The 27,358-nt window shown below is 32.6% G+C and overlaps 1 long non-coding RNA gene across 11 annotated transcripts in view; it reads left to right on the forward strand.

The window, feature by feature from the left end:
• LOC123801282 (uncharacterized) overlaps window positions 1–27,358 on the forward strand; it is a 925,199-nt gene that overhangs the window by 665,199 nt on the left and 232,642 nt on the right. For 10 of the 11 annotated variants that reach the window (XR_015727939.1, XR_015727938.1, XR_015727934.1 and 7 more), the window contains one exon: window positions 737–861. This is a non-coding gene — a long non-coding RNA (uncharacterized LOC123801282). Of the gene's footprint in view, window positions 1–736; window positions 862–17,660; window positions 19,966–27,358 lie in introns of those variants that run through there. The other variant, XR_015727942.1, reaches the window with a different exon arrangement.

Genomic DNA, 27,358 nt, shown 5'->3' on the forward strand with positions numbered 1-27,358 from the left:
TGTAGCTACATACAATCTTAGAATATGTATTTTTGTGTTTTTCTTGCTTTCCCACAATTCCCAATCTTCCTCTGGTAGACAGGAAAATTCACATTGCGCAGACTAGATAGAAATAAAGATGTTGAGACAGTTGAGCACATTTTGGCTAATGCCAGGTTTCTACCTTGAAATTGAGCATGCCTGTAGCCCTTCCCTTGTCCAAGTAAGTATGGAACACAGAGGCCATTTCTATAGTTATTTGGAGAGAGTTTCAGTAGCCTCATTAGGTACATGCTGCCTGTAGGGCCCGTGGGGCCTGCTTATTATCTAGCAGAATAATTTTATGTCCTCTGAAATTTTGCTTAGCACCTATGTCAACTCTGTCCCATGTCAAACATCCAGAACACTCATTAACTTTCTCTCAATCTTCCAAAACATCAGCTGAGGTTCTTGAAGCACTCACAGAATGGACAGTAATGATATGGAAAGAAAAGTCCCACCTGGACAATGCAGAAACTCCCCCTGGTTAGACAGGTATGCAAGAGGGGATATGTGATATGTCAAATATCTGTTAATGCAGAATACTTAGCACACTTAGAGTTCTGAAAATTATAATAACACATAATTCAGTTATTAGAACTTGTTTGAACTTTTTCCTTTTGACTAATTGTCATGTTCCTAGAAAATAGCATTTATACATGCATTGTTGTTTTGACATTAATTGAAAAATAATTTTTTAATCTTTATTTTTTTAAAGATTAATTGAAAAGAAACACTTGAAGTCTCTAGCTGTTATAACAAATGAGCAAGTTCGAAGTGTTTGGAGAACTCACAACTGAATTTGTACCCTGATTTCAATAACTGCCACATCTGCAACTTTAGGTAAGTCACTTTACTTTTCTGAATTTTATTTTTCATATTTTTAAAGTAAGGGTAATAATTCCAAACTTGTGTGGATATTGGAAACAATAAATGTGCCTGAAAATCTTCTAATCCTACAACTCTGCCATTCCTCCTTTTCACTTAGTATCACCAATCGGGCAATACTTCCTTGGGTCCTATCAAAGACATTGACCAACGTTGTAGTTTTCTCTATTTATCCAGCTCCAGATTGACTGTAAACGTATTCCATGATTCCTGAAGACCTCAGGAAGTTAGAGATATTAAAGCTTGAACACAAAAAATATTGCCCACATCTCAGTGTGATATTATTTTTTAAGTTTTCCTCCAGGCACAAGACTAACAATCCCTAGGCTCTTTCTACTTGCTAACACTGTTTCATAGACACAGTTTTGAAGAAAGTCAAAGCCTAAAATGAAATCTGTACTTCTCTACCCATGTCTAAATAAGGGATGCAAATATAAAATATAGCAAAATTAATCTCAAATTCAAGACTACGTAAGTGGATTAACAGAAGGGGAAAAAAAAGAGCTCTGCTTCAACATTAATTCCCATCAGGATTAGAGATAATTCCACAAAAACTGGAATATGAAATTTAGCCGTAACATTATCATGAAAATTATGAAATTAATGATATATTTAACTTATAAATACTATTATGTAAGGATATTAGAAACCAATACTAGAAATTACAATGAAACATTAAGCTCTAAGTCAAATTTATATTGAGGCAATTGCTCCAGACTCTTCAAAAGCAGACAGATTCCTTAAGTGTCTTCCCAATGCGATATTCCTGAGGGCATTTTTAGACACCTGAGATGATATTAAATTCATTTCATTTGTATTAAGTCTAGATAAAGAATACATATTATCCAGTTAATTTATTATTTTGAAACTTACCTTTAGAAGAATTATGGCAAGGAAGCAAAGAATGATTATAAATGTAGTATGATTAAGATATTTAGGTAAAGGGGCGCCTGGGTGGCCCAGCGGTTAGGCGTCTGCCTTCGGCTCAGGGCGTGATCCCGGCGTTGTGGGATCGAGCCCCACATCAGGCTCCTCCGCTATGAGCCTGCTTCTTCCTCTTCCACTCCCCCTGCTTGTGTTCCCTCTCTCGCTGGCTGTCTCTATCTCTGTCGAATAAATAAATAAATAAATCTTTAAAAAAAAAAAGATATTTAAGTAAAAATAATTTTTAAATAGTGGAGCTTAAAAGTATTTGTGTGAAAGAAAAGGGAATGGAATAGCTAATTTTCAGATATTTAACGTAGTTATTTATACACATGTTTACACATGCACGCACACTCACACCTTTATAAAGATGTATTATGTAAAATTTAGAAGGTTTAGAGAAAATTCATTAACTCATTTAGCTCAGCAAAAACAATGGAGAACTAATTCCAACTCTCTGGTTTTGATGTTGTACTAAATTATGGAAGATATTACCATTGGGATAGGCTGGGTGAAGAGTGCACAGGACATCCTGGCATATTTCTTTGAAACTGACTGTGAATATATAACTACAAAATAAATGTTTAAAAAAATAGGGTACTGTTGGACTACATTTTTTTTAAAAGTAAAAACAGCTTGTAGAGGGAAATTATGCTGTGGATTTGAAACCAAAAGGGTACATTTTAACTGCACATTTAAGAAAGTTATTATAGGAGCTAAATGTGATTGTAGGATTAAACATGAGAAATAAAGGATCAACAAGAATTTCAGAATCCATTCTTCTTGGATAGAAATGGAAAATTGCTTTTATGCATTTACCTGGACTTTACGGTTTTAATCATAATCTATAACTTTTAAAAAAGATTTACTAATTTGAAAGAGAGAGAAAGCATGTGTGTGCACACACCCATGTGTGCACGCAAGCAGAGGGAAAGAATCTCAAGCAGATTCCCTGCTGAGCATGGAGCCCAACACAGGGCTCCATATGGGTCTAGATCCCACAACCCTGGGATCATGACCTGAGCCCAAAACAAGGGTTGGGTGCTTAACCAACTGTGCCACCTCAAATAATCTATAATTTTATGTGGGAAGCATGGTGGAAAGAAATGAGGATATGAAACATGGGAAACATTTTCTAGAGAAAATTTAAAATGGGAGTATGAAACATTTACTCAGTTTCCCTCTTTGAATAGAAAGTCTATAAAAGTCTATTCTATAGAAGAATATTTTCTTTTGAGTTCACTGAATATCTTAATTCTAGATAGTGAACTTAAAAAGTCTCGATATCCTCATTTGCAATCCAGGGCCATAATATATTTTTCAAAATGTTATTTTTGTATGTTGTAGCACTACAAAATATTTGTTATAATTAATTTATAAATTAATAGAAATAGTGAAATATCTCTTAAAATGGTCTGATAAACAGTTTATGAAACACTTGAAAATGATGCTGAAGAATGAAATAAAGTTGTCTAAATTCATTTGAGATATTTATTTTCTAAATAAAAATTAAAAAGTAAAATATTGTGCAAAGATAGTGTAATTTTGTTTTTCCATAAATTCTTATTTGAAGTCAATATGGTCTATTTGTGTAAAATAGAAATGGAGTGAATCAAAGGAGTTAGTGATTTTTCAGTCCATACCTGGAGAGTAGCAGGATTTCCACAATGTTCTGAAAGAACAGTGTTAAGTTTATCATGGAAGAAAGAGCTATTGAAGTAGATGGATCACTTATATAATCTCCTTTCAGCTATTAGCTATGATCTCTTCGTCTACTAATCTTTGCTCACCAGTGTTCATCATCAGGATAACATTGTCTTGAATTCATATTTTCTCTTTATTACTCCACTCTGGTTAAAATAGGAAGGTCAGCCTATAAATTTGATTGAGTCACTAGATGTACAGTTTCTCCTAGTTTCTTTGTAGAGTTTTAAGTCTGCTCTGCTTTTCAAAGGAGCAGTATTCCTCCATATAAATGATATTTGGGCAGCTTTGGGAACTTATATAAACATTAATATGGAAGAAGAGTTGGAAAGAACAGTAATTGAACTGCTGAGATAATTCCTGTCAGCTGCAGCACTCAGAACTGGCTTGTGTCCATCTGAAGCCTTCTGGTCCTGTGGTCTCACTGAAGGCAGCGTTCTGCATATTATCTTTGATCGAGTTACGCTTGAATAATTTTGGCTGAAGATGGAACATTTTCTCACTCTTCAGAACTTTACAGTTGCACTTGCTAATAAATCCATGGAATTATTTATTTCCCTTTTGACTGTGATTTAGTTCTGAATTATAGTTCTGTATTTAAAATTTACAATATAAATTTTCATTTATAAGAATGGTAAAAATCTATAGTATTGAGACATAATAACCCAATGCAGTCTTAGTTTTGTTTTTGTTTTTGTTTTTAAAATACATAATTCAAATAAATCATCATTATAATGTATCCTTCTGTCTCAGTCTGCTAGGGCTGCCATACAAATATCATAAATTGGTGACTTAAAAATAGAAATTTATTTTCTCATGATTCTGGAGTGTGGAAGTCTAAGATCAGCGCAGCAGCATGGTCAGTTTCTGGTGATGGCACTCTTTCTGCCTTATAGAGAGCCAACTTCTCTCTGTGCCCTACATGGAAGAGAGAGAGTGAGCAAGAGAGCACAAGCTCCCTGGTGTCTCTTCTTAGAAAGGCACAATCTCACCATGAGGACCCCATGGCCCTCAAGACTTCATCTAACCTAAATTACCTCCCAAAGGCCCTATCATCAAATACCATTGTACTGGGGATCAGGGTTTCAACATATGAATATTGGGAGGATATAAACATCTACCATATTAAGAATCTCTTAAAAACTTTTTTTTAAACAAAGAACATGACGTTTAAAAGTGTCCAGAGAGGTGACACTGCACATGTCCATAGCACTTGAGAACCATACAATTTTGTATTAAAAATAAATGTAGAATTTATAAAGGGCTTATCCATAGTTGTGAATTTGCTTCCAGGAAATACTGGGAGAGAGGGAAAGTACCTGCACTCTATAGGTGGTGAAACTAAGACTCAGAGAGTACCACGACTTGGCACTACGTTCTGAGAACAGGAACCCACGTTTTAATGCTGGCTTCCTGAAGACCCCTAATATTCCTGAATATTATTTTACTCTTACATAATAAAATACACTTCCCAACATTTCTATTTCTTCTCTCAATAGAGCAATAGACAAAAATTTTGGCTAAGCACTGGAAATAGAAGTTTTTCTCAATTTTACATTCCCACCACTAATCTTTTCCTTTTTTAACTAATGCTTTGGATATTATTTCTTGGGCAATAGTTATAAATCTAAAAATTTCAGGTTACAACTTTCTACTAACCTATCATGAGTAGGTAACAAGTTTCTCTAACATATTTCACCAGGACATTTTTTGAAGTTACACAGTGGGGTAATTCTCATCATTCTGCTAAAATGTTCTTAAAAGGAGAGGCAAAAATGTGAGAACTCAATTTTCATGACATATTTTCCTGTTTATTGTTTTAGTATACTCTATGAATTCTGTCAGATTTGTATATTTCTCTCAGTATGCAAGACCTCAAACCAAACCAAATTATTTATATAGAAATCTAATCTAGTTCCATTCAGAGTATCTGGAATGGGCACTCAGTTTGGAGTCAAAGAGCATTTGGTTTGATATCTGAATCTACATCTTAAGGGATATCTGATCTTGAGCAATTAAATTATTTTTACACTCAAATTTTTATCTAAAAAATAAAGGGTAGTAATTACTCTAATATTTACTCTGTAGAATTGAAGCAAAGATTAAATGGATTAAATGACGTATCTCTTTGGGTAGTAGCCATGTACATGGTAGAAAGATTATTAGCTAATTAGCTAATAAATTTTATTTGTTATTAAAATTTTAGTACTAGTTCCTTTGTTGTATATGATATTGCTTTGGAGCCAGCATATTGCTTTCAGTTTTGAAAAAGAGTTAAGATTCAAAAATTTGGAGTCTTAATCTGAAATCACTATTGCAGATAAGTAAGTGATAAGTAGTTGGCACATTAAAATTTATTTTTTATAAATGAAAATAAGAATGAGAACTGGTAAGAATGTGAACATCTACTTCAATAAGGTCTTAAGCCTCTTAGGAAATTACTATTTCTAACCTATTGCTCATAATGATTAATGGCCAAATTGAATGACCACTCTAGTAGTTTAACCTGCATATTTAAAATTTCATTTGGTTGAAATTACAAACTATCAACAGGAAGTATATCAGGTCAGGAAGGACAAATCTGTCATCCATTACATGCCAGAGAATAAGCTGGGGATATTCCCAGCACGAAGTATTGGGAGTTCTCAAAATTAGGTATTTGTTTAAAGTAAACTTTTTATATTAGTATTTTATAGCAGCATACAGAAAGTGATAGTAAAGGGACACCAACAGAAAAACCTACCTGTTATTATTCAGCCATAAAAAAGAATGAAATCTTGCCATTTGCAACAACATGGATAGAGCTAGAGTGTATAATGCTAAATGAAGTAAGTCAGAGAAAGACAAACAGCATATGATTTTACTCATATGTGGAATTTTAGAAATTAGACAAACAAGCAAAGAAAAAGAAAGAGAAAGAGACAAGCCAAAAAAAAAAAACAAAAAAAAAAAACCAGACTCTTAACTATTGAGAACAAACTGATGGTTATCAGAGGCAAGGTGGGTGGAGGAATGGGGACTAGGGAGTACACTTGTGATGAGTGCCTGGTGATATATGGCATCTTTGAATCACCATATTGTACACCTGAAACTATTATAACACTGTATGTTAATTATACTGGAATTAAAAAAAGAGAGTCTGCTCTTGGTTTGTCTCTTCTTCCTTCTTTTGTTTCTTTAATTCCACATATAAATGAAATTGTATGATATATGTCTTTCTCTGCCTAACTTCTTTCACTTATCATTATGCCCTCTAGATCCATCCATATTGCTACAAACAGCAAGATTTCATTCTTTTTTATGGCTTAGTAATTATTCCATTATATATATATATATATATATATATATATATATATATATATATATATATATATATACACACACACCACTTCTTTGTCCATTCATCAATCCATGGACACTAGCACTGCTTCCCTAATTTGGCTATTGTAAATAATGCAATAAACATAGGGGTGCACATGTATTTTGAATTTGTGTTTTTGTATTCTTTGGGTAAATACCCAGTAGTGGAATTGTTTGCGGTTTTTGTTGTTTGTTTTGTTTTGGTGTCGAGTTTTATAAGTTCTTTATATATTTTGGCTACACCTTTTATCATATGCCATTTGCAAATATCATCTCCCATTCAGTAGGTTGTCTTTTACTTTTGTTGTTTGTTTCCTTTGTTGTAGCACTTTTTATTTTGACATAGACCCAATAGTTTATTTTTGCTTCTGTTTCCCTTGCTTCAAGAGACATATCTGGAACAATGTTGTTACAACCAAAGTCAGAGAAATGACTACCTGTGCCCTCTTTTAGGACTTTTATGGTTTCAAATCTCTCATTTAGGTCCCTAATGCCTTTTGAGTTTATTTTTGTGTATGGTATAAGAAAGTGGTTCCATTGTATTCTTTTGCATGTAGCTGTCTAGTTTTCCCAGTACCATTTGTTGAAGAAATTGCCTTTTCCTCATTGCATATCCTTGTCTCCTTTGTCATAGACTGTGTAATTGTATGTTTATTTCTGGGCTCTCTACTCTGCTTCATTGATCTGTGTTTCTGTTGTTGTGCTAGTACTGTACTGTTTTGATTACTACAGCTCTGTAGTATATCTTGAAATCTGGGATCATTATACCTCCAGTTTTGTTCTTTTTCAAGATTGCTTTGGCTATTTGGGGTCTAAAATATAAATTTTAAGATTAGTTGTTCTGGTTCTACAAAAAATGCTGTTCATATTTTTATAGAGATTGCATTAAATATGTAGATTGCTTTGGGTAGTATGACCACTTTAACAATATTTGTTATAACAATCCATGAGTGTGGAATATCTTTCCATTTTTTTTTGTGTCATCCTCAATTTCTTTCATCAGTGTTTTATAGTTTTCAGTAGAGGTCTTTCACCTCCTTGGTTAAGTTTATTCCTAGGTATTGTATTATTTTTGGTATAATTATAAATGGGATTGTTTTCTTAATTTCTCTTCCTGCTGCTTTATTATTAGTGTATAGAAATACAATGGATTTCTGTATGTTGATTTTATATTCTGCAATCTTACTGAATTCGTTTGTCAGCTCTAATATTTTTTTGATGGAAAGTTTAGGGTTTTCTATACATGGTATCAAGTCATCTGCAAATAGTGGAAGTGGGTACATAAATATTTATAATTGTTATATTTTCTTGTTGGATATTACCTTTATGATTAGGTAGTGTTTTACTTTGTCTCTTGCTACAGTCTTTGTTTTAAAGTCTCTTTTGTACAATATAAGTATTGCTACTCCAGCTTTCTGTTTGCTTTCATTTGCATGATAAATGATCTTCCATCCTTTCACTTCTAATCTGCATAAGTCTTTAGGTCTGAAATGAGTCTCCTATAGGCAGCATATAGATGGGTCTTGCTTTTTGATCCATTCAGTTACCCTTTGTCTTTGGAGCATTTAGTCTATTTACATTCAAAGTAATCATTGATATGTATGTACTTATTGCCATTTGTTATTTGTTTTATGGTGGTTTTTGCAGTTCTTTGTTGCTTCTTCTCTTTCAGTTTGATGGCTTTCTTTAGTGATATGGATTCTTTTCTCTTTATTTTCTGCTTATCTCTTAAAGATTTTTGATTTGTGGTTACCATTAGTTTTTTTTTACCATTAATTTTACACATATATGTAATTTTACATATATACATAATTTTACATATCGAAAGCATAACAATCTATTTTAGATTGATGGTCACTTAAGTTTGAACCCATTCGGAAAACACTAAAGTTTTACTCCCTTCCCCTATGCTTTATGTCTATAATGTCACATTTTACATCCTCTTATTTTGTGAATCCCTTGACTGATTTTTATAGATATAATTGTTTTACTGCTTTTGTGCTTTCACCTCCTTGCTAATTTTTTAAGTGATTAATCTATTACTTTTATTATGTTTGTATGTACCTGCGAAATTTTCTTTCTCCTTTTATGGCTTTTCCTTTCCACTCAAAAAATTCCCTTTAACACTTCTTGTAAGGCTGATTTAGTGGTGATGAATTCCTCTAATTTAATTTTTGTTTGCCTGGGACACTCTTAATCTGTTCTTCTATTCTGAACGATAGCCTTGCTGGATAGAGCATTCTTGGTGGCAAGATTTTTCTTTTTCATCACTTTGAGCATATCATGTAACTCCCTCTGTCCTATAAAGTTTCTGCTGAAAAATCAGCTGTTAGCCTTATGTGGTTTCTCTTGTATGTAACTATTTTCTTTCCTCTTGTTGCTCTTACAGTTTTTTCTTTATCACTACTTTTTTGCCATTTTAATTATATATCTTGGTGTGGACCTCCTTGAGTTGATTTTATTCAGGGCTCTTTGTATCTTTTGGCTCTAGATAACTGTTTCCTTCCCCTAGGGAAATTTTCGGCTAATATTTCATCAAATAAATTTTCTGCCCCTTTTTCTCTCTCTTCTTCTGGGATCCCTATAATGCAAGTATTATTAAGCTTGATGGTTTTGGTATGTTCCCTTAATCTATTCTCATGTTTTATTCTTTTTTCTTTTTCCTGTTCAACTTGGTTGCTTTACATTACTGTCTTCCAAATTGCTGATCCATTCTTCTGTTTCTTCTAGGCTACTATTTATTCTCCCCTCTAGTGTTTTTTTTTTTTTTTTCCTTCATTTCAGTTATTGAGTTCTTTATCTCTGATTGGTTCTTTTTTATATTTACTATCTCTTTGTTGAAGGTTTCAATGATATCCTCCACTATTTGCTCAAGTCCAGTAAGTATCTTTATCACCATTATTTTGAATTCTCCATCAGGCATATTGCTTATCTCTGTTTAATTTAGTTCTTTTGCTGTGATTTCATCCTGTTCTTTCATTTGGGACATATTTCTCTGTCTCCTCATTTTGTCCAATTCTATGCATCTCTTTTTGTATTAGAAAGGTCAGTTATATCTCCTGATCTTGAAAATAGTGGCCATATGAAGAAGAGCTCTTGTAGTGCCCTCTAGTACAATATCTCCTGTTCACTAGAACCAGGCACTTGAGATTGTCTTCTATGTATGTTGCATCTGTTGTGGCTGAGCCATATTTGCCTTTAGCCCTGTTGTATGCAATGGTTCTCTTTGCCTCTTATGGTCAAGGTTTGTTTTCTATGCTGCTAAGGGGCCAGTCTGAGGCTGGTTTGGGCTTGAATTTCATCAGACCAAAAGTCTGTCCTCAGCCCATTTGTTGGAACTGAGGTTGCAGTAACCTGCAGAAGGCATTGCCTGCATTGTCCTCCTGAGGGGCTTTCACTGGTGAGTGGGGCCTGCAGTCAGAACAGATGTCTGCCACCAGTCTATATGTTGGGGTCGCAGTGACCCTGAGCTATCAGGGTCTCTCTTTGTGCTGCCCTATATCAGGTGTTGTTTTGTTTTGTTTTTTTTGTGGATGGGGCCAACAGTCAGATCAGATGTCTGCTCCCAACCCACTGCCAGGGCTGCAGCGGCACTAGTACATGTGGTTATTTTCTCCTTTCCCCAGAGTAAGAGTTACTTTAGAGTGGTGCTGGCCCCTGCTGGGGCTGCTTGCAGAATGAGATGTGTCTTGCACTGCTTTGGATGGACTCCTGCTGAGTGAGGGGGGCTGTCCCCAGGAGAACACAAGGGTGGGGCATGCAGTGTTAGCAAGTTAGGTGGTGAGTGTTCATGCTGATTCCAGCAGGTGTCCAGGTATCTAGGTTGGGGGGTAGGGGAGAAAAATGATGCCTCCTAGCTCTAGCAATAAAAGAACAAGGATACAAATTACATCAGACTTCTTGTCATAAACCATGCAAACAAGAAGAGAGTGGAACAGAACATGTAAAGTATTAAAAGAAGAAGGAAATTTTAAGACCACCCACCTGGACTTATATTTCCAGAAAAGTTATTCTTCTAAAATGAAAGAAAAATAAAGATATTCTTAGGCAAATGCTGAGGGATCCATCACCAGTAGACTTGTCTTTCAAATGTTCAAGAAGTTCTTCAGGGAGAAGGAAATGATAGAGGTCAGAAACTTGAATCTAGATGAAAAAGGAAGACTGAGAGAAGGAACAAATGAAAGTAAAATAAAATTATTTTTCTTCTTAATCTGAAAGATAACTGTTCAAGATAACAATAATCTAAATGTATTGGGTGATAATAGCATATGGTTAAGTGAAATCACTGACAGTAATCATAAGAGATGAGAGATAGAAAGTGGGAATACTCATATAGTATCTGTACTGCTTGCAAAATAATACAGTGGCTTCTGACGTGGACTTAGATTTGTTTAAAAATGTGTATTCAAACTCTGGCTCATTCATTAAGATTTATTTTTAAAACGTATAGCTAATATTCTAAGAGAGGAAATAAAATAGACTCCTATATTAAGTTCAATAAAAACCAGAGAAGCCAGAAAAAAAGATACAAAGAACAAGTACATCAAATTGGAAACAGATGCAAACATGTAGATACTAGTTCAACTGTATCACTAATTTCTTTAAATGTAGAAAGTCCAATTATGCCAATTAAAAAACAGAGACTATCAGAGTGCATTTAAAAAAAAAAGACCTGATTATACGCTGTCTACAAGAAACCCAGTTTAAATATAAATACTCAGGCTAAAATATAAAGGGATGATATACCATGTTAACATAAATAGAAAGCTAGACTAGCTATATAAATTCAGACAAAGCCAACTTCAGAAGAAGGAAAATATCAGAAATAGAGGAGATACATAATGATAAAGGGCCCAATGCTCCAAGAAGACCTAACAATTCTTAATGTCTATATACCTACCAACATACTGTTAAAATAAATGATGCAGAAACTGATAGAACTGTAAAGAAAATAGACAAGTCCATTATTATAGTTGGAGACTCTAATGTGCTTCTCTCAGTAATTGATAATCAAGCACCCAGAAAATCAGTTAAGGGTATAGTTAACCTGAATAGCACTATTGACATACTTGTTCTAATTAAAAATAATCATGACTTTCTCCTGCTTTCTAGTAATTACATCCCTTTAAAAAAAATTACTTACAATGGAAACATTACCCATCATGATGGTAGGAATTGTGTGAAAGTGGGAACCTTCTTTATTTTACCTCATAAAATACAGGTACACTTTATTTATTAATCATTTCTGTTGTACTTTTAGATAAACATTCCTCAAAAATGTGGGCATTCCATGTTGATAATTGAAAGAAGATATCTTTGCTTTGATATATTTCCCTTTGTTGGTTGTTATGACTACCAAGTAAGGTCAGATCTCTGCTATAAAAATCAGAGTAGTTTTATTCTTCTCCCAGAGATTGGTCATGAGATACATGTCATCTGGGCAACATTTTCTGCCTAAAAGAAAAACAAAAACAAACAAAGCCTGCTGATTTTAGTTTTTTGCATCATATAGCATGAATAATACAAAATATAATCAAATTTATTTCAGAAAATATTTATTTTAAAGATTCCTTAAAAATTCAATATAAGATTTTGAAAACCACTGATATTTCTACTAGTAGTTGTGCTAATAGAACAGAATAAAACTAGACATGACTATGGTTAATAAATATTTTATAGTATCAGTATTGGTATGTATCCAAATACCTTGGCACTTATGTTTTTCCTGGCCAAGGAACCTCCCAACTAATTGAGAGATTCCATGATATAAATTACATGAGGGATTGAATGCAAGTTTTCAATCTGATACTTACCTATGTGTCATCACGGATGGCTTTCACACAAATGGTATTTGTCCTAATGGAATATATGTTAACATTAACACAGCTTAATGCTTAATTCACAAAAATGTAAGGAAATTCAAGTTCTTAAGGATGATACTTGGGCACTACTTGACATCACTAGAGTTGTGAACAACCTGACAGTTCATTGGATGAGTAGTTAACTGCTGCACCATAATCTGAAGTATTTTTTCTTTTTCTTTCCACTGTAGAGAGTCTAAATGATAGATATTTATAATTAGGAGTTTAGTGCATATAGCATTCTAAATTATACCTTTTATAAAATAAGCTTGAGCTTAATTTTTTTTAAAGATTTATTTATTATTGAGAGGGGGGGGCAGAGGGAGAGAGAATCTTAAGCAGACTTCTGAGTGCAGAGCCCAGGTTGGAGATGGATCTCGTGACACTGAGATCACAACCTGAGCCAAAACCAAGAGTCTGATGCTTAACTGACCGCACCACCCAGACACCCCAAGTATTTATAATTTTTTATTTTCTCCTTAGTCTTTGTTCTTTTTTAAAACTAAATGTACCAATGTATCTAATTGGGATATGAATTTTCCATATACTGTCTGTGTCTTTGATTAGTTTCTGTCCTAGGAGAAATCAGATAAAGATTTTTTATTTAGGAAAAATTTGATTGTGTAACAAATTATGTTTAGCTGGCTATTCTTCCTGTTCTCCAAACCCCACACCTGGAGATGCTGACTTTTTTCTCTTTATTAGTTTGTGTGTCTATTCTGTGCAGCCTAGATTGCACAGACAGGCTCCTGTTTCCTGTCTGCCTACACTATCTCATTATTGGCTTGCTTTCTTACTGGTTGTCTGAATTTATAAGTAATAATTGTGCCTTCTGTGCCTTGCATTTCAGTATCAAGATCTTTCCTTTTGAATGCCCGGTTTTTATCTTCTCTTACATTCAGGTTCATCTGCAATCCACTTTACCATTGTTCACTTAAATCCTTTCTACCAGCTCTACCTTGACAATTTCCAAGTCTTTATAGACCTCTATTCTGTATCTGTGTTACTCTTCTACTTCAAATTCAAGAATCGTAGGATTCTGTAGCCTAGAGTTCTAAATCTAAAGGTACTCAAGATTAGATGACAGCAGTATATTTCCAGGAATTAATCTATGTGTTTTGTATTTCCTGTCCTCATTCTTCTTTCATTGAGAACACAAGGGCAACTTTTTTCTTCCTTCATCTTAAAGTGAAACATAAATGTATACTAAAACTTTCTGGCCTAACTAGATAATAAAAAGATTCAAAAGTGTGCTTGCCTGAAGTAGATGAAATTAGGGATAGAAGAAAGGAGAGGACAAGGCAGAAGGTTGACTTGGATTAGAAAGAGAGGAGTGGAAAAAGAGAGGGAAAAGGGAACTTGCATCTCAAAGACAAAGAGTTGAATAGAAGGATGTAGCACCAAACGCTGCCGCAGATGCAGTTCCATCACCAGGACGTATTCAGGTCTCTCACAGGACAAGATTTGGATAAGTTTTCAACTTTAGTGAGGATGACAGCATGAAGGAACTTTTTAATTTCTGACTAAAGTAGGACTTCTCAGTTAGGAACTATCCTTTAAATTAGGCAATGGTAGGAATAATGCCAGTGTTATAATAAGATGAATTTCTATATTTTTAATAAATAAAATGGCAATAAAATCTTAACTTCTAAGAAAGAAATCACATATTTTCAAAAAAAAAAATAGCTTTCTTTCTTTGGCTGCCTCTCCCATGTTTTCCCATGAGTTGAATGGAGATGCATTCCATTAAGTATTTCTTTAGGAGAGCTACTATTCTCTGTCTTTGAATTTTACAATTATCTATAAAAATGTTTATCACTAATTTTCCTAACAAATCCAAGGAAAAAGAACTTTTCAGATGTTTCATGTTTTCAGGGAACTGAAAGTAATACATATGTTTTAGTGACTGTATTATGAGCTTTGTTATAGACTTTTAAATTTATATTTATACAAAATAAAACTGGAGACGATGAAAAATTAGTTTAGATTTAAAAAGTGGTACTACAATTTAATAATATAAAACATCTTAGGAAAAAGTAAGTTTTTGTATTGCCTGTTTTGGCTTAATAAAATGGAATTAATAATCTTACATGTATATACTGAGGAAACCATATTAGTTATTTAAAAATAAAATCTGGGGGTGCCTGGGTGGCTCAGTCAGTTAAGCATCTGCCTTCGGCTCAGGTCATGATCCCAGGGTCCTGGGATCAATTCCTGCATTGGGCTCTCTGCTCAACAGGGAGTCTGCTTCTCCCTCTCCCTCTGTGTGTTCTCTCTCTCTCTCAAATAAAAAATAAAATCTTTTAAAAAATCTGAATATTAATGAATGTGAAATAAGTACAATTATTAATTTTAGCATACTACCCACTATATGACTTGAAAAGGGTATTTGTTGAAATCTTTTCTTTGTTGGAGGATTGCAAAGAATACAGTTACAGATATTAAATCGGATTGAAACTTAATATCTTACAAAGTATATTCTAGAGTAGATAAGTCAGAAAATTGTGTTTATAATCATATATAAGATTTAACAAAAATATGTAATTTTTTTTACCTTAAAATAGAAAACATATTCCTTAAAAATATTACAATTATTCCATAAATAATTCTTAGTACTTTGGTAACTGTGACTTTAATTGGAGATACATTTTTAATTGGACTATTATTAAATAAATACTAAGATCATTTTGGAGAGATGGACATTCACTGAAATTATGAGACCTTTTATGTATAAATTGTATGTAGTCTCTAACAATTACAAAACATTTTTTACTGCTAATTTTAACTTTTTTATTGATGTACAGTTGACTTACAATATCCTGTTAGTTTCAGGTGTACATCATAGTGATTCAATATTTTTATACATTACAAAATGATCCCCATGATAAGTCAAGTTACCATCTGTCACCATAAACATTTATAATATATTCCCTATAGTCTACATTATATCCCTATGACTTATTCATAACTGGAATTTTTTTTTCTTAATCCCTTTCTCTTATTTTCCTGTAAGCCCGTTCACCCTCTGGTTACCAATAGTTCATTTCCTGTATGTATGAGTCTGTTTCTGGTTTGTTTTGTTTGTTTATTTATTTTTAAAATTCCATAGAGAAATGAAATCATAGAGTATTTATCATTCTCTGATTTATTTCATTTAGCATAATACCTTCTAGATCCAACCAGTAGTCACAAATGGCAAGGTTTCATTGTTTATGGTTGAGTAATATTCTATTGTGGGTACATATATACCATGTTTTCATATCTTGCTATTGTAAATAATGCTGCATTGAACATAGGTGTGCATATCACTCTTTGAATTGGTATTTTCATTTTCTTCAGATAAATATCTGGACTTGGAATTGCTAGATTATATGGTAGTTTTATTTTTAAATCTTTAAGGAACCTCGATAATGTTTCCCATAGTGGCTGCATCAATGTACATTCCCAGCAACAGTGTGTGAGGATTTCCTTTACTCCACATTCTTACCAGCACTTGTTGTTTTTTGTCTTTTTGATAATAGCTGATATGGCGGGTATGAGGTAATATCTTGCTGTGGATTTGATTTCAAATTCCTGATGATTAGTGATGTTGAGTGTCTTTTTATTTGTCTGTTGGCCATCTGTATGTCTTCTTTGGAAAACTCTCTATTCAAATCCAATGCCCATTTATTAATTGGGTTGTTTGGTATTTTTGAAATTAGGTTGTGTAAGCTCTTTATACAGTTTGATCTTAACCCCTTACTGAATGTATGACTGCAAAAATCTTTTCCCATTCAGTAGGTTGCCTTTTCATTTTAATGGTGGTTTACTTCACTGTGAAAAAAACTTTTTAGTTTAATGTAATCCCATTTGTTTATTTTAGCTTTTTTGCCCTGGCCTGAGGAGACTGATCCAAAAAATATTGCAAGACCAGTGTCAAAGATTTTCCTGCCTATGCTTTCTTCTAGGAGTTTTATGGTTTCAGGTCTTACATTCGAGTCTTTAATCCAATTTGAATTTAGTTGTGTCTATGGTGTAAACTTGTAGTCTAGTTTCATTCTTTTATTAATTATTATTATTATTATTATTATTGTTATGTTAGTTACCATACAATACTTCATTAGTTTTTGATGTAGTGTTCCATGTTTCATTATTTGAGTGTAATCATTCTTTTAACATGTAGCTGTCCAGTTTTAAATGGTTTAAACACCATTTATTGAAGAGACTGTGTTTTCCACATTGTTTACTCTTTTAAATTTTATTTATTTATTTATTTATTTATTTATTTATTTATTTATTTAATTAGTTAGTTAGATATTATATAAATTCCACTTAGTTAACCTAATGTAATATTAGTTTCAGGTATACAATATAGTGATTCAACACTTCCATACAATACCCAGTGCTCATCACAGCAAGTGCACCCCTTAATCCCCATCACCTATTTCACCACCCCCCCACCTCCCCTCTGGTAACCATCAGTTTGTTTTCTATAGTTAAGAATTTCTTATGGTTTGCCTCCTTCTCACTCTCTTTGTTTTCCCCACCTTTGCTCATTTGGTTTTTTCTTACATTCCAAAATCATATGATATTTGTCTTTCTCTGAGTACAAGTTTTTCACCTCTTAGGTTAGGTTTATTCCTAAGTATCTTATTGTTTTTGGTGCAATTGTAGATGGAATTAATTCCTTAATTTCTCTTTCTACTGCTTCATTATTGGTGTATAGAAATGCAGCAATTTTCTGTATGTTGATATTGTGTCCTGCAACTTTACTGAATTCATGTATCAGTTCTAGCCATTTTTGGAGGAGTTTTTCAGGATTTCTATATAGAGTATCATGTTATCTGCAAATAGTGAAAGTTTGATTTATTTCTTGCTGATTTGGATGCATTTTATTTCTTTGTGTTGTCTGGTTGCTGTGTCTAGGACTTCCAGGACGGTGGTGAGAATGGACATCCCTATCATACTCCTGACCATAGAGGAAAAGCCCACTTTGTATATTCTTGCCTCCTTTGTTATAGATTACCAGACCAAGTATGCATGGGTTTATTTTTGGGTTCTTTATCCTATTTCATTAATCTGTGTCTGTTTTCGTAGCCATACCATACTCTTTTGATTGTAATGACGTGGTATAGTATTATTTGAAATCTGGAAGCATGATGCCTCCAGCTTATTTTTTCCTTCAGCCTGCATTGGATTTGGGGGGTCTGTTGTGCTTCTATGCAAATTTTAGAATACTTTGGTCTAGTTCCAGGAAAAGTACTACTGGTATTTTAGTGAGAATCATGTTGAATCTGTAGGTATGGACATCTTAACAGTATTAGTCCTTCAAGCCATGAGCACGATATATCTTTCCATTCATTTGCATCATCTTCAATTCCTTTCACCAATCATGTGTATAGTTTCCAGTATACAAGTCTTTCACCTCCCTGGTGAAATTTATTCCTAGGTATTTTATTCTTTATGGTACAGTTATAAATGGGATTGTTTTCTTAATTTCTCTTTCTGGTTGTTCATTATTATAGAAATACAATTTCTGTAGGTTAATTTTGTATCCTGTGACATTACTGAATTCATTTATTGGTTCTAACAAGTTTTTTTTGGAGAAGTCTTTAGGGTCTTCTGTATATACAAACATGTCATCTGCAGATAGTGACAGTTTTACTTCCTTTCCAATTTGGGTTACTTTTATTTCTTTTTCTCACCTAATTGCTTATTATGTTGAGATACATTCCTCTATATACACTTCGTTGAGAGTTTTTATTATAAACGGATGTTAAATTTTGTCAAAGTCTTTTTCTGCATCTTTTGAGATCATATTTTCATCTTTTATTTTTTTAATATGATTTCCAGATGTGAACATCCTTGCATCCCTGGATTAAAGCCCACTTGATTGTGGTGTATGATCCTTTTAAAGTATTGTTGAATATGGTTTACTAACATTTTGTTGATAATTTTTGCATTTATGTTTATCAAGGATATTGGCTTTTAATTTTCTTTTTCTTTTCTTTTCTTTCTTTTTTTTTTTTTTTTTTTGGTGGTTTCTTTGGTTTTGGTATCAGGGTAATGATGCCCTTCTAAAATGTGTTTGAAAGCATTTCTTCCTCTTCAATTTTTTAAAATAATTTGAAAATGATAGGTGTTAATTCTTCTTTAAATGTCTGGTAGAATTGACCTGTGAAGCCATCTGGTCCTGGACTTTTGTGGTTTGAGCATTTTTCTGTTTGTTTGTTTCTTTGTTTTTTTACTGTTTCAATGTCATTACTTGTGGTCAGTCTATTTGTATTTTCTATTTAGATCAGTCTTGGAAGGTTTGTTTTTCTAGGAATTTATCCTTTTTTTCCCATGCTTTCCAATGATTTATTATCTTTTGTATTTCTGTGGTGTCAGTTACAACCTCTCTTCTTTTATTTCTGATTTTACTTATTTGGGCCTTCTCTCTTTTTTTCTTGTTATGTTGGCTCGAGGTTTATTGATCTTATGTATCTTTTCAGAGTCAGCTTTTAGTTTTATTAATCTTTCCTTTGTTTTTTTTTTTTTTTTTTAGTCTTTATTTTCTTTACTTCCATTCTGATTTTTATTATTTCCTTCCTTCTGCTAATTTTGGGCTTTGCTAATTCTTTATTTATAGTTATTTTAGATGTAGAATTAGATTTTTTATTTAATATTTTTGTTTCTTTATTTCTTGAGGTAGGCCTGTATCCTTCCCTTCTAGACGTGCTTTTGTTGCATTCTAAAGATTTAGAACCAGTGCATTTCAATTTTTGTTTGTCTCAAGCTATTTTCTTTATTTCCTCCTTGATTTCTTCATGACCCATTGATTGCTTAGTAGCATGTTTTTAGTCTTCATGTTTGTGTTTTTTCTAGTTTTCTTCTTGTAATCAATGTTTAATTTCATACCACTGTGATCAGAAAAGATGCTAGATATGATTACAATCTTCTTGAATTTGAGCCTGTTTTGTGGTGTAACATATAATCAGTCCTGGAGAATGTTCCATATACGCTTGAAAAGAATGTGTATTTTGGAGTTTTTGAATGAAATGTTCTCTATGTAGCTATTATGTCCATCTGGTCTAATGTGGCATTTAAAGCCACAGGTTCTTATTGATTTTCTGTCTGGGTGATCTATCCATTGATGTAAGTGGAGTATTAAAGTTCCCTTCTATTAGTGTATTACTGTCAATTTCTTTATGTCTATTAATATTTGCTTTATATATTTAGGTGTTCCTATGTTGAGTGAATAAATATTTATGAATATTACATATTCTTGGACTAACCCCTTTATTATTACATAATGCTCTTCTTTGGCTTTGTTTACAATCCTTGTTTTAAAGTCTGTTTTCTTTGATGTGAGTATTGCTGTGCCAGCTTCTGTTATTTCATTTTCATAAAATATCTTTTTTCATTTCTTCATTTTCTGTCTTTGTGTTTCTTTAGATCTTTTGTGTGTTGTTTCTTTAGATCTTAAGTGAGTCATTGTGGCTAGAATATAAGCGAGTCTTTTATTTTTATTTTTTTTATTTTCTTTTTTTTTCATCATCCATTCAGTCCTCTATCCATCCATTCAGTCTTTTGATTGGAGCAATTCATCTATTTACACTTAAAGTAATTATTGATAGGTATGTACTTTTACCATTTGTTAATTGTTTTCTGCTTGTTTTAGTAGTTTTTTCTTTCTTCTTCTTTTGCTCTCTTCCTTTGTGGAAGGTTTCCCGTAGCATTATGGGTTTGTTCCTTTCTGTTTATTTATTTATTTTTTGTCTCTATTATAGATTGTTAGTTTGTGGCTACCATGAGGTAAATATATATCAATATATTATATATAGTTAGATGATAGATAGTCTTTTTTAAAAGATTTTATTTATTTATGACAGAGAGAGCAAGCATGAGTGGTGGGAGGGACAGAGGGAGAGGGAGAGGGAGAGGACAAGCAGACTGCCTGCTGAGCACAGAGCCTGATATGGGGCTTGATCCCAGGACCGCAAGACCATGACCTGAGCTGAAGTCAGACGCTTAACCTACTGAGCCACCCAGGTGCCCTTATATGTCTATTTTAAGTTGATAGTCACTTAAGTTTGAACACATCCTGAAACTTTGTATTTATACTCCCCCCGATTTTGTTTTTGACATCATATATTAAACTCTTTATTTTGTGTACCCTTTACTTACTGTAGTAATAGTTGATTTTATTATTCTGTCTTTTAAACTCATATAGCTTTTTAAGTGGCTGATCCATTGACTTTACTGTGTATTTGCCTTTACCAGTGAGATTTTTTTTTCTTCATGTATTTTGTTATTTCTAGTTATGGCCTTTCCTTTTCTGTTTAAAGAAAATCCTTTAACATTTCTTGCAAGGACAGTTTAGTAATAATGAACTCCTTTGTTTTTGCTTGTTTGGGGAACTTTTTATCCTTCCTTTAATTCTGAGTGATAATCTTGCTACGTATAGTATTCTAAGCTTAAGTTTTTCCTTTCAGTACTTTAAATATATTCTGCACTGTCTTTTGGCCTGCAGAGTTTCTCCTGAAAAATCAGTTCACAGTCTTTGGGGTTTCCCTTGTATGTGACTGTTTATTTTTCTCCTGCTGCCTTTAAGATTTTCTCTTTAACTTTTGCTGTTTTGATTATAAAATGCCTTTATGTGAATCTCTTTGATTTCATCTCGGTTGTGACTCTCAGTTTCCTGGACCTGGATGTCTGTTTACTTCCCAAAGTTAGGGAAGTTTTCAGCCATTATTATTATTATTTTTTTAAATAAAGTTGCCTTTCTCTCTCTTTCTTCTTCTTCTGGGGCCTCTGTAATGTGAGTATTAGTATGCTTGATGTTGACCCAGGGATCTCTTAATCTATCCTTACCTTTTATTTTTTATTTTTTTTTAAATTTTTTAAAATTCTGTTCTGATTGTATGATTTCCATTATTCTGTCTACAAGGTTGCTGAGCTATTCTTCTAAATCATCTATTCAGCTCTTGATTCCCACAGTTGTATTTTTCATTTCAGCTACAATTAAGCTTTGATTGCTTTTTTCCCATTTTTCTTCTTTTTTGGAGTTCTTACTGTGTTCTTCCATTCTTAACCAAGATCTGTGAGCATCTTTATGACCATTACTTTGAACTTATTATTAGGGAAGTTACTTGTCTCCATTTTATTAGAGTTTTTCTGGGTTTTTTTCTTGTTCTTTTTTTTAGGGCCATAGTCTTCTGTCTCATTTTGTTTGACATTCCATTTATTTCTATGAATTAGACAGAATAGCTACCTCTCCCAGTCTTAAAAGAGTAGCCTTGTGTAGAAGTATCCTCTATGTAAATTGTGTGTCCCTGGCAGTTTTGGCAGGCCAGTTGGAGCTGAAGTTGGTAGCCCTGGAAGGTCCTGGAAGCATACCTTGATGGGGCCAACTGGAATCAAGTAGTCCTGGGGCACACCATACTGGGGCCACTTTGGTAGGATATTCTGTCAGGTGTAGGTCAGAGGGGTCTCAGGGAATGCTGTGTGAGGGCCACTTTGACAGGAGAGCTGGAGCAGGGATAGGAATATGCAGAGAGGCCTAGGGTGTGCCATGCTGGGGTTGCCTTGGAGAGGAAACTGGAGCTGGCATGGGCCAAAGGTATGGAATGCACTGGAGTGACCCTAGCAGGCTGGCTAAGTGCCTGATCCCTGCTTCTACTCATGTATGATGGTGGTGGGGAGAGGGGGCATAAAAAATTGTGCTCACTGGCATCTCCAACCCTGGAGAGAGTTCCATTAGTTTTCTGCCTATTTGATGGACTCTAAGTTAGTAAATTGACTACCTTTCCTTCTAGTCTAGTTGCCTTTTAAACTGCTATTTTTTGCTGTGCCCCAGGGCGGGCAAGTTTGTGTGTAGTGATATGTCTCTCTATTGCAGGTCACCATGTCAAGGATGCAGTCCTTGTTAATCATAATTGTTATACTATAAAAATATATCCAATTAGATTTGATAACTTTAATTCCTAACTCTCTTAGCACTGATTTTATATTTAAATAAACCCCAGCCTCATAATGGGTTTTTTCACAAGCCATCTCTATTCCTGAGACCTCTGTATTCAGACCTCTGTATTCATTCTCCACTTAATTGCTTGTGTACTCAATACTAACCATTTATTTATAGAAGGAGTAATAGGTATTATCTTTTATGAATTCTTACATATTTGAAACTGTCTGGCTATTTGATTCATGTTTTGGTAATATTTTCTACTTATGTTATAAAGATTGTTGAAATATAACCAAGAGCAAAATACAAAATTTATAACTATATGGCTTGATGAATTTTTGCAGATTGAACACACATAAATAATATATCCAGAGGAGGAAAAGTCCTTTGTTATCAATCCACAAGTCCCTCCTGCACCTTTCAGTCAATACATTGTACCTTTCTATTTGAAGATAAACACAATCTTGAATTGTAACACTGCACATTTGTTTTTCTTATTTTTAAATTTTTAAAAATTAAGAGTCATACAGCATATTCTCTTTTGTATCTGCCTGTTTTATTCTCAATATTATGCTGAGATTTTTCCATACTGTTATGTGTAGCACATTTATTCATTCTCATTGCTTCACAATGTTTCATTGCACAAATATAACATAATTTATTTAACCATTCAGCTGTTTCTGACAGCATTGTTACCCGTTTGGGACTGTTATGAATTGTGCAGTCAGAAATATTTCTGCACTTATCTTTCAGTGAACATATGTAAACATTTCTATTTAACAATAGAATTATTTGGTCATAGAAGTATGTGCATATTCAACTTTAGTTGATACTACTAAGCAGTTTCTAAACTAGTTGAACTGATTTACTCTCACCTTCAGTGCATGTGAATTCAAAGTTACTTTATCTATTATTTATCTATCTATCATCTATCTATTTTTATCTATTTATCTTAAGAATTCTGGTAGGGGTAGAATGATAATTTATTTCTGTTTTGTTTTGTTTTTCATTTGTATATATTCTGTGACTAATGAGGTTTAGAAATCTTTCATATTCCCATGGTATGTCTTTTTTGTTTTTGTTTGTTGCCTCTTCAGTACTATTTTTCTTATTTTTTAGGGTTTTTTTCCTATGATTTGTAGAAATTATCTATATTTTCAGGGTATAGGTTTTATGTTGGTTAAATGTATTGCAAATATCTTCTCTCAGTCTGTAGTTTATGTTTTAGCTCTTTAAATAATGGAACTTTAAGAGAAAGGGTTTAATCTTAAAATCCAATTTGTTACTTAATCCCTTAATCGTTTAAACAATTTGTGTCCTGTCTTAGAAAATTTGGCTGCCCCTTTGTCATGAAGGTATCATCTTACAACTCCCAGAATCTTTAATTTTATGTTTCACAATTACATCTACAAATCATGTAATTAAGGCTGTATAATGTTAGATGTGAGCCAAGATTACTGACCCCATAGAAGAAATATAGTTCACCTAACACCATTTATTGAAAAGGCCAGTATTCCTATAAACCTTTGGAACATTTTGTTATAAATATTTGTATATGTATGGTTTCTTGACTTTTTATTTTTTATCATTGGTATGCATTGATCAGCTGTCTTAATTACTTCAGACTTCTAATTTTGATATACGTTAGAATAAGTCTTCCAACTTTGTTCTTCTTTAAAATTGTCTTGGCTGTTTTTACACCTTTGTACACATTTCTTTTTCCTCAATCATGTCTGTACATAATTTGTGCATAATATATGTAAATATAAATGCATAATAATAGATATATAAAACATATAGATATAAATACTTAATGACTTTGATGATATAATTATAACAATTTAAAATTTATTTTCTTATTGTTTATTGATAATCCATAAAAATAGAATTGATTTCTGTTCCTTTATGAATTGTACTAGTCTATTCGACTGTCTATATGAATGTTTGCATATATATATGTATATTTTATAAACACAATCAGGTTCTAAGTAATGGGTTTCATTTATTCCATATTAATCTTAACAACTCATATCTATTTTTTTAAAGATTTATTTATTTGAAAGAGAGAGATAGAGTGTGTGTGAGTGTGGAGGAGTAAGAGGAGAGGGAGAGGATCTGAAGCAGAGTCTCCACTGGGTGTGGAGCCTACACAGGGCTGGATCCTAGGACCCTGAGATCATGAGTTGAGCTAAAATCAGGAGTTGGATGCTTAACCAACTGAGTCACCAGGTGCCCTTCATATCTCTTTTTCTGCACAAGAATGTTTGGTGCAGTGTTCAATATAAACAGTGATTGAAGGCATCCTTGACTTTTTTAAAAAACATAGAAGAAAAGCCTTTCAATATTTTCCTATTACATTGAATTTTATATAGAAATTTTGTACACCTCTCTTACCATATGAAGTAAGTTCACATCTTTTATAAATTTAATAAATTATCACATGTTGACATCATATTTTAAAATTTAATGTGGTTAATTATATTAACATTGTTGATTATTAAATAAGCCTTGTATTCCTGGAATATTCACATTATGATTGTATTTGTTATCATGTATGTATATTATTGAATAATTTGCTATCTTTTAAAATGGATTATCTTATCATATTCAAGAATGTATTAGTCTGTAATGCTCTTTCCTCTTAATAGCCTTGACAGGTTTTGGTGTCAAATGTAACTTGGCCTTATGAAAATATTTGGGAAGTATTTCCTCTTTCTGTTAATCCCTGTGAAGGCAAATATTTTAAAATATCCTCCAGTGAAACTATTTGGGTGTGAAATTAACTTTGTGAGAATATAAATACTCCATGTATTTTCAAAGAATGTGTTTCTGGCAGTTGAATGCAGTGTTCTACATGTGTCAAGTAGTCCATTTTTCATTGTTTTGTCTAAACTATACTCTTGCTATTTAAGATTATTCCACCAATTTTTGAGAGAATTTTATTCAAATTTTGTATATGATGGTAGATATATATGTTTCTCCTTTATATCTGCCAAGTTTTTAAATATTCTACTCTGTTATTAAATACATTAAAAATTAGGATTTATAATTACATTGTGAATTGGATATTATATTATTATGAAATAATTATCTCAAAATCTATGTAGTGTGATATGAATAAAACTATGACATCTTTCTTTTGTTACTGCTTACTTGGCATATATTTTCTCATCATTTTATTTTCAACTTTCTTTATCCTTATATTTAAGGTGTGTCACTTTAGAAAGCAATATTTTAAAAAATTCAATCTTTGATTTTTTTATTGTCTATACTTTATTGGAATATAAAAGATTAGTCTTTTATTTGTCTTTTATTTGTCCCATATGTTCTATGTTCCATTTTCGCTCCTTTAAAAAATTATATATTTTTCTCTGTATTCACTTATTTATAATTTATATAATACATATAATTTATAATTTATAATTATTTTACCACTATTTTAATGAATAGTCTAGAAATAAAGACATACATTTTTGACTTATTAAAATCTACCATCAAAATTACTTTCACCATGTCCCAGATAATTCAAGAAGTTAGAATACTGTATCCTTATTAGCCTCCTTCTTTTGTACAATTTTGCTGTGTATTTTAATACAATATACACTTTAAATCTCATGAGGATATTGTTTTATACAAATTTATATAATTGTTTTTATTTCCCAGTGCTCTTTATTTCCTTCTGAATCTCTGGGCTTTTCCATCTGCTATCATTTTCCTTATGACTAAAGAACCCCCACCCCCAGAATTATTCTTTTATTTACTAAAATTCATTATATTTTCCTTTTTATGTTTTCCTTTATTTGTGGGTTTAGGATTTTAAATTCTGCTGATTTTTTCCTGTTTTTTAGAGAAATTTTTTGTTTTTAAACATTCTTTTGTAATGTTGGCTCTCATTCTTACTTTGTTCCTTTGAGACTATTTGCCCTGACTTACCTCTTGCTCTCTTACCCCTGGACTCATTAGAATAGTAATTTGTGTTCTCTGATGGTGGGCTAATTATATCTGATTAAATAAGGCTTATTCTTTCTTCAGTGACACTCTAGGCTTTGGCTGCAACATCGATTTGTTTAATAATAAAAGATAAAAGCAGGACAGACTCTTAATGAACCTATACAAATAACTGTATTTCCACAAAAAGAGGCTCAGTAAAATATCTGTTCACATAATTTAAATATTCTTTGTTCAGTAAGAATCAGACACCATTCAAAAAATATTTTCTCATCAATTTACATAGCATAGTATATCACAGTCATTTTCAAGCTTTTTCGTGTTAATACAGATTTACAATCTTAAATATTCTAGAAAATTCCAAAGAGCTTTTGTTTACATAGGCTATATTTGTCAACATTTACTATATAAATATTAAAATAACAATAATAAGTCTAGTACTTAAAACCAAATATTTTTATGAAAAAAACTGTTACCCTGAAAAAATAAAGTAGTAGGAAGAGAAACGTATACACTTTTCTTGCAATTTTTTCTTAATGTCTCCCTTAATAGGAAACAACTGGATTATCCTGTTACCTGCATTGTATCTGCTGCAATATCACAGATACAGCTTTTGGAAAACTCTTCTATACATTCAAAATAGCATAAATGTGAAAAACAGAAATAGCATTTTAGTATTATTATAACAATAATGTTGACTTAGCAGACCCCTTAAAAGTGTTTCTAA

This window comes from Ursus americanus, chromosome 20 (assembly GCF_024610735.1).
Source record: "Ursus americanus isolate L20-20 chromosome 20, mUrsAme1.1.p, whole genome shotgun sequence".
Lineage (NCBI taxonomy): Eukaryota > Metazoa > Chordata > Mammalia > Carnivora > Ursidae > Ursus > Ursus americanus.